We start from the raw sequence: 8,519 nt of genomic DNA, 5'->3' as shown, positions 1-8,519 counted from the left end.
GCTGATCCAGAGACCCCTGTAAGCACACCTTTTATACAGGAGGAGACCCCTCCCATCTGTTCTGTTGCAGCCAGGGTTTCACAATGTCCATTACCCTGAGTCATAGTGACCACCACGTATCTTCCCCTCTATCCAGACAGATGGTAACAGAGAAACAAACTTGGAAGGGATGTTGTCATAGTAGCTTCCACGGTGGGCCCTGGTACAGTATATGAAATATTTATTTTTCAACTGATTCAAGATGACCATTTATACTAGGGTCTATAACCCTCAAATTCAACTCTGGACCTCGAAGCCAATTCCACTGCTTGTTTTCATTGTTCCCCTCTAATCAGTGACTGATTTAGACCTGGGACACCAGGTGGGTGCAATAATTATCAGGTTGAAAAGAGAACCAGCAGGCTCCGGACCACATAGGGCAAGATTTGAATACCCCTGGTATTTATTTTATTTACACACACATACATACATACATACATACATACATATACAGTGAGGGGAAAAAGTTTTTGATCCCCTGCTGATTTTGTACGTTTGCCCACTGACAAAGACATTATCAGTCTATAATTTTAATGGTAGGTTTATTTGAACAGTGAGAGACAGAATAACAACCAAAAAATCCAGAAAAACGCATGTCAACATTTTTATAAATTGATTTGCATTTTAATGAGGGAAATAAGTATTTGACCCCTCTGCCAAAACATGACTTAGTACTTGGTGGCAAAACCCTTGTTGGCAATCACAGAGGTCAGACGTTTCTTGTCGTTGGCCACCAGGTTTGCACACATCTCAGGAGGGATCTTGTTCCACTCCTCTTTGCAGATCTTCTCCAAGTCATTAAGGTTTCGAGACTGACGTTTGGCAACTCGAACCTTCAGCTCCCTCCACAGATTTTCTATGGGATTAAGGTCTGGAGACTGGCTAGGCCACTCCAGGACCTTCATGTGCTTCTTCTTGAGCCACTCCTTTGTTGCCTTGGCCGTGTGTTTTGGGTCATTGTCATGCTGAAATAACCATCCACGACCCATTTTCAATGCCCTGGCTGAGGGAAGGAGGTTCTCACCCAAGATTTGATGGTACATGGCCCTGTCCATCGTCCCTTTGATGCAGTGAAGTTGTCCTGTCCCCTTAGCAGAAAAACACCCCCAAAGCATGTTTCCACCTCCATGTTTGACGGTGGGGATGGTGTTCTTGGGGTCATAGGCAGAATTCCTCCTCCTCCAAACACGGCGAGTTGAGTTGATGCCAAAGAGCTCGATTTTGGTTTCATCTCACCACAACACTTTCACCCAGTTCTCCTCTGAATCATTCAGATGTTCATTGGCAAACTTCAGACGGCCCTGTATATGTGCTTTCTTGAGCAGGGGGACCTTGCGGGCTCTGCAGGATTTCAGTCCTTCACGGCGTAGTGTGTTACCAATTGTTTTCTTGGTGACTATGGTCCCAGCTTCCTTGAGATCATTGACAAGATTCTTCCGTGTAGTTCTGGGCTGATTCCTCACCGTTCTCATGATCATTGCAACTCCACGAGGTGAGATCTTGCATGGAGCCCCAGGCCGAGGGAGATTGACAGTTCTTTTGTGTTTCTTCCATTTGCGAATAATCGCACCAACTGTTGTCACCTTCTCACCAAGCTGATTGGCGATGGTCTTGTAGCCCATTCCAGCCTTGTGTAAGTCTACAATCTTGTCCTTGACATCCTTGGAGAGCTCTTTGGTCTTGGCCATGGTGGAAAGTTTGGAATCTGATTGATTGATTGCTTCTGTGGACAGGTGTTTTTTATACAGGTAACAAGCTGAGATTAGGAGCACTCCCTTTAAGAGTGTGCTCCTAATCTCAGCTCGTTACCTGTATAAAAGACACCTGGGAGCCAGAAATCTTTCTGATTGAGAGGGGGTCAAATACTTATTTCCCTCATTAAAATGCAAATCAATTTATAACATTTTTGACATGTGTTTTTCTGGATTTTTTTGTTGTTATTCTGTCTCTCACTGTTAAAATAAACCTACCATTAGAATTATAGACTGATCATGTCTTTGTCAGTGGGCAAACGTACAAAATCAGCAGGGGATCAAATACTTTTTTCCCTCACTGTATATACATATACATATATACATTTATACACACAAACACACACACATATACAGTGGGGAGAACAAGTATTTGATACACTGCCGATTTTGCAGGTTTTCCTACTTACAAAGCATGTAGAGGTCTGTAATTGTTATCATAGGTACATTTCAACTGTGAGATACGGAATCTAAAACAAAAATCCAGAAAATCACATTGTATGATTTTTAAGTAATTAATTTGCATTTTATTGCATGACATAAGTATTTGACCACCTACCAACCAGTAAGAATTCCGGCCCCCACACAGACCTGTTAGTTTTTATTTAAGAAGCCCTCCTGTTCTCCACTCATTACCTGTATTAACTGCACCTGTTTGAACTCGTTACCTGTATAAAAGACACCTGTCCACACACTCAATCAAACAGACTCCAACCTCTCCACAATGGCCAAGACCAGAGAGCTGTGTAAGGACATCAGGGATTAAATTGTAAACCTGCACAAGGCTGGGATGGGCTACAGGACAATAGGCAAGCAGCTTGGTGAGAAGGCAACAACTGTTGGCGCAATTATTAGAAAATGGAAGAAGTTCAAGATGACGGTCAATCACCCTCGGTCTGGGGCTCCATGCAAGATCTCACCTCGTGGGGCATCAATGATCATGAGGAAGGTGAGGGATCAGCCCAGAACTACACGGCAGGACCTGGTCAATGACCTGAAGAGAGCTGGGACCACAGTCTCAAAGAAAACCATTAGTAACACACTACGCCGTCATGGATTAAAATCCTGCAGCGCACGCAAGGTCCCCCTGCTCAAGCCAGCGCATGTCCAGGCCCGTCTGAAGTTTGCCAGTGTCCATCTGGATGATCCAGAGGAGGAATGGGAGAAGGTCATGTGGTCTGATGAGACAAAAATAGAACTTTTTGGTCTAAACTCCACTCGCCGTGTTTGGAGGAAGAAGAAGGATGAGTACAACCCCAAGAACACCATCCCAACCGTGAAGCATGGAGGTGGAAACATCATTCTTTGGGGATGCTTTTCTGCAAAGGGGACAGGACGACTGCACCGTATTGAGGGGAGGATGGATGGGGCCATGTATCGCGAGATCTTGGCCAACAACCTCCTTCCCTCAGTAAGAGCATTGAAGATGGGTCGTGGCTGGGTCTTCCAGCATGACAACGACCTGAAACACACAGCCAGGGCAGCTAAGGAGTGGCTCCGTAAGAAGCATCTCAAGGTCCTGGAGTGGCCTAGCCAGTCTCCAGACCTGAACCCAATAGAAAATCTTTGGAGGGAGCTGAAAGTCTGAATTGCCCAGCGACAGCCCCGAAACCTGAAGGATCTGGAGAAGGTCTGTATGGAGGAGTGGGCCAAAATCCCTGCTGCAGTGTGTGCAAACCTGGTCAAGACCTACAGGAAACGTATGATCTCTGTAATTGCAAACAAAGGTTTCTGTACCAAATATTAAGTTCTGCTTTTCTGATGTATCAAATACTTATGTCATGCAATAAAATGCAAATTAATTACTTAAAAATCATACAATGTGATTTTCTGGATTTTTGTTTTAGATTCCGTCTCTCACAGTTGAAGTGTACCTATGATAAAAAGTACAGACCTCTACATGCTTTGTAAGTAGGAAAACCTGCAAAATCGGCAGTGTATCAAATACTTGTTCTCCCCACTGTATATATACACTGCTCAAATATAAAGGGAACACTAAAATAACACATCCTAGATCTGAATGAATGAAATAATCTTATTAAATACTTTTTTCTTTACATAGTTGAATGTGCTGACAACAAAATCACACAAAAATGATCAATGGAAATCAAATTGATCAACCCATGGAGGTCTGGATTTGGAGTCACCCTCAAAATTAAAGTAGAAAACCACACTACAGGCTGATCCAACTTTGATGTAATGTCCAAGTCAAAATGAGGCTCAGTAGTGTGTGTGGCCTCCACGTGCCTGTATGACCTCCCTACAACGCCTGGGCATGCTCCTGATGAGGTGGCGGATGGTCTCCTGAGGGATCTCCTCCCAGACCTGGACTAATGCATCCGCCAACTCCTGGACAGTCTGTGGCGCAACGTGGCGTTGGTGGATGGAGCGAAACATGATGTCCCAGATGTGCTCAATTGGATTCAATCTGCTCAATTCATTTGAGCAGACACATGCACATATGTGGCCTGCTGGAGGTCATTTTGCAGGGCTCTGGCAGTGCTCCTCCTGCTCCTCCTTGCACAAAGGTGGAGGTAGCAGTCCTGCTGCTGGGTTGTTGCCCTCCTACGGCCTCCTCCACGTCTCCTGATGTACTGGCCTGTCTCCTGGTAGTGCCTCCATGCTATGGAAACTACGCTGACAGACAAAGCAAACCTTCTTGCAACAGCTCGCATTGATGTGCCTGGATGAGCTGCACTACCTGAGCCACTTGTGTGGGTTGTAGACTCCGTCTCATGCTACCACTAGAGCGAAAGCACCGCCAGCATTCAAAAGTGACCAAAACATCAGCCAGGAAGCATAGGAACTGAGAAGTGGTCTGTGGTCACCACCTGCAAAACCAGTCCTTTATTGGGGGTGTCTTGCTAATTGCCTATAATTTCCACCTGTTGTCTATTCCATTTGCACAACAGCATGTGACATTTATTGTCAATCAGTGTTGCTTCCTAAGTGGACAGTTTCATTTCACAGAAGTGTGATTGACTTGGAGTTACATTGTGTTGTTTAAGTGTTCCCTTTATTTTTTTGAGCAGTACACTGCTCAAAAAAATAAAGGGAGCACTTACACAACACATCCTAGATCTGAATGAATGAAATAATCTTATTAAATACTTTTTTCTTTACATAGTTGAATGTGCTGACAACAAAATCACACAAAAATTATCAATGGAAATCAAATGTATCAACCCACGGAGGTCTGGATTTGGAGTCACCCTCAAAATTAAAGTGGAAAACCACACTACAGGCTGATCCAACTTTGATGTAATGTCCTTAAAACAAGTCAAAATGAGGTTCAGTAGTGTGTGTGGCCTCCACGTGCCTGTATGACCTCCCTACAACGCCTGGGCATGCTCCTGATGAGGTGGCGGATGGTCACCTGAGGGATCTCCTCCCAAACCTGGACTAATGCATCCGCCAACTCCTGGACAGTCTGTGGCGCAACGTGGCGTTGGTGGATGGAGCGAAACATGATGTCCCAGATGTGCTCAATTGGATTCAGGTCTGGGGAACGTGCGGGCCAGTCCATAGCATCAATGCCTTCCTCTTGCAGGAACTGCTGACACACTCCAGCCACATGAGGTCTAGCATTGTCTTGCATTAGGAGGAACCCAGGGCCAACCACACCAGCATATGGTCTCACAAGGGGTCTGAGGATCTCATCTCGGTACCTAATGGCAGTCAGGCTACCTCTGGCGAGCACATGGAGGGCTGTGCGGCCCCCCAAAGAAATGCCACCCCACACCATGACTGACCCACCGCCAAACCGGTCATGCTGGAGGATGTTGCAGGCAGCAGAACGTTCTCCACGGTGTCTCCAGACTCTGTCACGTCTGTCACATGTGCTCAGTGTGAACCTGCTTTCATCTGTGAAGAGCACAGGGCGCCAGTGGCGAATTTGCCAATCTTGGTGTTCTCTGGCAAATGCCAAACGTCCTGCACGGTGTTGGGCTGTAAGCACAACCCCCACCTGTGGACGTCGGGCCCTCATACCACCCTCATGGAGTCTGTTTCTTACCGTTTGAGCAGACACATGCACATTTGTGGCCTGCTGGAGGTCATTTTGCAGGGCTCTGGCTGTGCTCCTCCTGCTCCTCCTTGCACAAAGGCGGAGGTAGCGGTCCTGCTGCTGGGTTGTTGCCCTCCTACGGCCTCCTCCACGTCTCCTGATGTACAGGCCTGTCTCCTGGTAGCGCCTCCATGCTCTGGACACTACGCTGACAGACACAGCTAACCTTCTTGCCACAGCTCGCATTGATGTGCCATCCTGGATGAGCTGCACTACCTGAGCCACTTGTGTGGGTTGTAGACTCCGTCTCATGCTACCACTAGAGTGAAAGCACCGCCAGCATTCAAAAGTGACCAAAACATCAGCCAGGAAGCATAGGAACTGAGAAGTGGTCTGTGGTCACCACCTGCAGAACCACTTCTTTATTGGGGGTGTCTTGCTAATTGCCTATAATTTCCACCTGTTGTCTATTCCATTTGCACAACAGCATGTGAAATGTATTGTCAATCAGTAATGCTTCCTGAGTGGATAGTTTGATTTCACAGAAGTGTGATTGACTTGGAGTTACATTGTGTTGTTTAAGTGTTCCCTTTATTTTTTTGAGCAGTGTATATACATACATACATACATACATACATACATACATACACATATATATACACACACACATATACATACATATACACACATATACAGTGGGGAGAACAAGTATTTGATACACTGGCGATTTTGCAGGTTTTCCTACTTACAAAGCATGTAGAGGTCTGTAATTGTTATTATAGGTACACTTCAACTGTGAGAGACGGAATCTAAAACAAAAATCCAGAAAATCACATTGTATGATTTTTAAGTAATTAATTTGCATTTTATTGCATGACATAAGTATTTGATACATCAGAAAAGCAGAACTTAATATTTGGTACAGAAACCTTTGTTTGCAATTACAGAGATCATACGTTTCCTGTAGTTCTTGACCAGGTTTGCACACACTGCAGCAGGGAATTTGGCCCACTCCTCCATACAGACGTTCTCCAGATCCTTCAGGTTTCGGGGCTGTCGCTGGGCAATACGGACTTTCAGCTCCCTCCAAAGATTTTCTATTGGGTTCAGGTCTGGAGACTGGCTAGGCCACTCCAGGACCTTGAGATGCTTCATACGGAGCCACTCCTTAGTTGCCCTGGCTGTGTGTTTCGGTCGTTGTCATGCTGGAAGACCCAGCCACGACCCATCTTCAATGCTCTTACTGAGGGAAGGAGGTTGTTTGCCAAGATCTCGCGATACATGGCCCCATCCATCCTCCCCTCAATAAGGTGCAGTCGTCCTGTCCCCTTTGCAGAAAAGCATCCCCAAAGAATGATGTTTCCACCTCCATGCTTCACGGTTGGGATGGTGTTCTTGGGGTTGTACTCATCCTTCTTCTTCCTCCAAACACGGCGAGTGGAGTTTAAACCAAAAAGCTCTATTTTTGTCTCATCAGACCACATGACCTTCTCCCATTCCTCCTCTGGATCATCCAGATGGTCATTGGCAAACTTTAGATGGGCCTGGACATGTGCTGGCTTGAGCAGGGGGACCTTGCGTGCGCTGCAGGATTTTAATCCATGACGGCGTAGTGTGTTACTAATGGTTTTCTTTGAGACTGTGGTCCCAGCTCTCTTCAGGTCATTGACCAGGTCCTGCCGTGTAGTTCTGGGCTGATCCCTCACCTTCCACATGATCATTGATGCCCCACGAGGTGAGATCTTGCATGGAGCCCCAGACCGAGGGTGATTGACGGTCATCTTGAACTTCTTCCATTTTCTAATAATTGCGTCAACAGTTGTTGCCTTCTCACCAAGCTGCTTGCCTATTGTCCTGTAGCCCATCCCAGCCTTGTGCTGGTCTACAATTTTATCCCTGATGTCCTTACACAGCTCTCTGGTCTTGGCCATTGTGAAGAGGTTGGAGTCTGTTTGATTGAGTGTGTGGACAGGTGTCTTTTATACAGGTAACAAGTTCAAACAGGTGCAGTTAATACAGGTAATGAGTGGAGAACAGGAGGGCTTCTTAAAGAAAAACTAACAGGTCTGTGAGAGCCGGAATTCTTACTGGTTGGTAGGTGATCAAATACTTATGTCATGCAATAAAATGCAAATTAATTATTTAAAAATCATACAATGTGATTTTCTGGATTTTTGTTTTAGATTCCGTCTCTCACAGATGAAGTGTACCTATGATAAAAATGACAGGCCTCTACATGCTTTGTAAGTAGGAAAACCTGCAAAATCGGCAGTGCATCAATTACTTGTTCTCCCCACTGTATACACACACTATATATACACACATATATATATATATATATATATATATATATATATATATATATATACACATATATATATATATACACACACACACACACACACACACACACATATATACATACATACATACACACACACACACACAGTCAAAAGTTTGGACACCTACTCATTCAAGGGTTTTCCTTTATTTTTTAAAACTATTTTCTACATTGTAGAATAATAGTGAAGACATCAAAACTATGAAATAACACATGGAATCATGTAGTAACCAAAAAAGTATTAAACAAAACAAAGTATATTTTATATTTGAAATTCTTCAAAGTAGCCACCCTTTGCCTTGATGACAGCTTTGCACACTCTTGGCATTCTCTTGGAAAAAGGGAGTACTTGCAAGCCGAAGAACACCATCCCAACCGTGAA

Source organism: Coregonus lavaretus, assembly GCF_964263955.1.
Source record: "Coregonus lavaretus genome assembly, chromosome: 4".
Classification (NCBI taxonomy): Eukaryota; Metazoa; Chordata; class Actinopteri; order Salmoniformes; family Salmonidae; genus Coregonus; species Coregonus lavaretus.
This window is presented reverse-complemented; position numbering follows the sequence as displayed.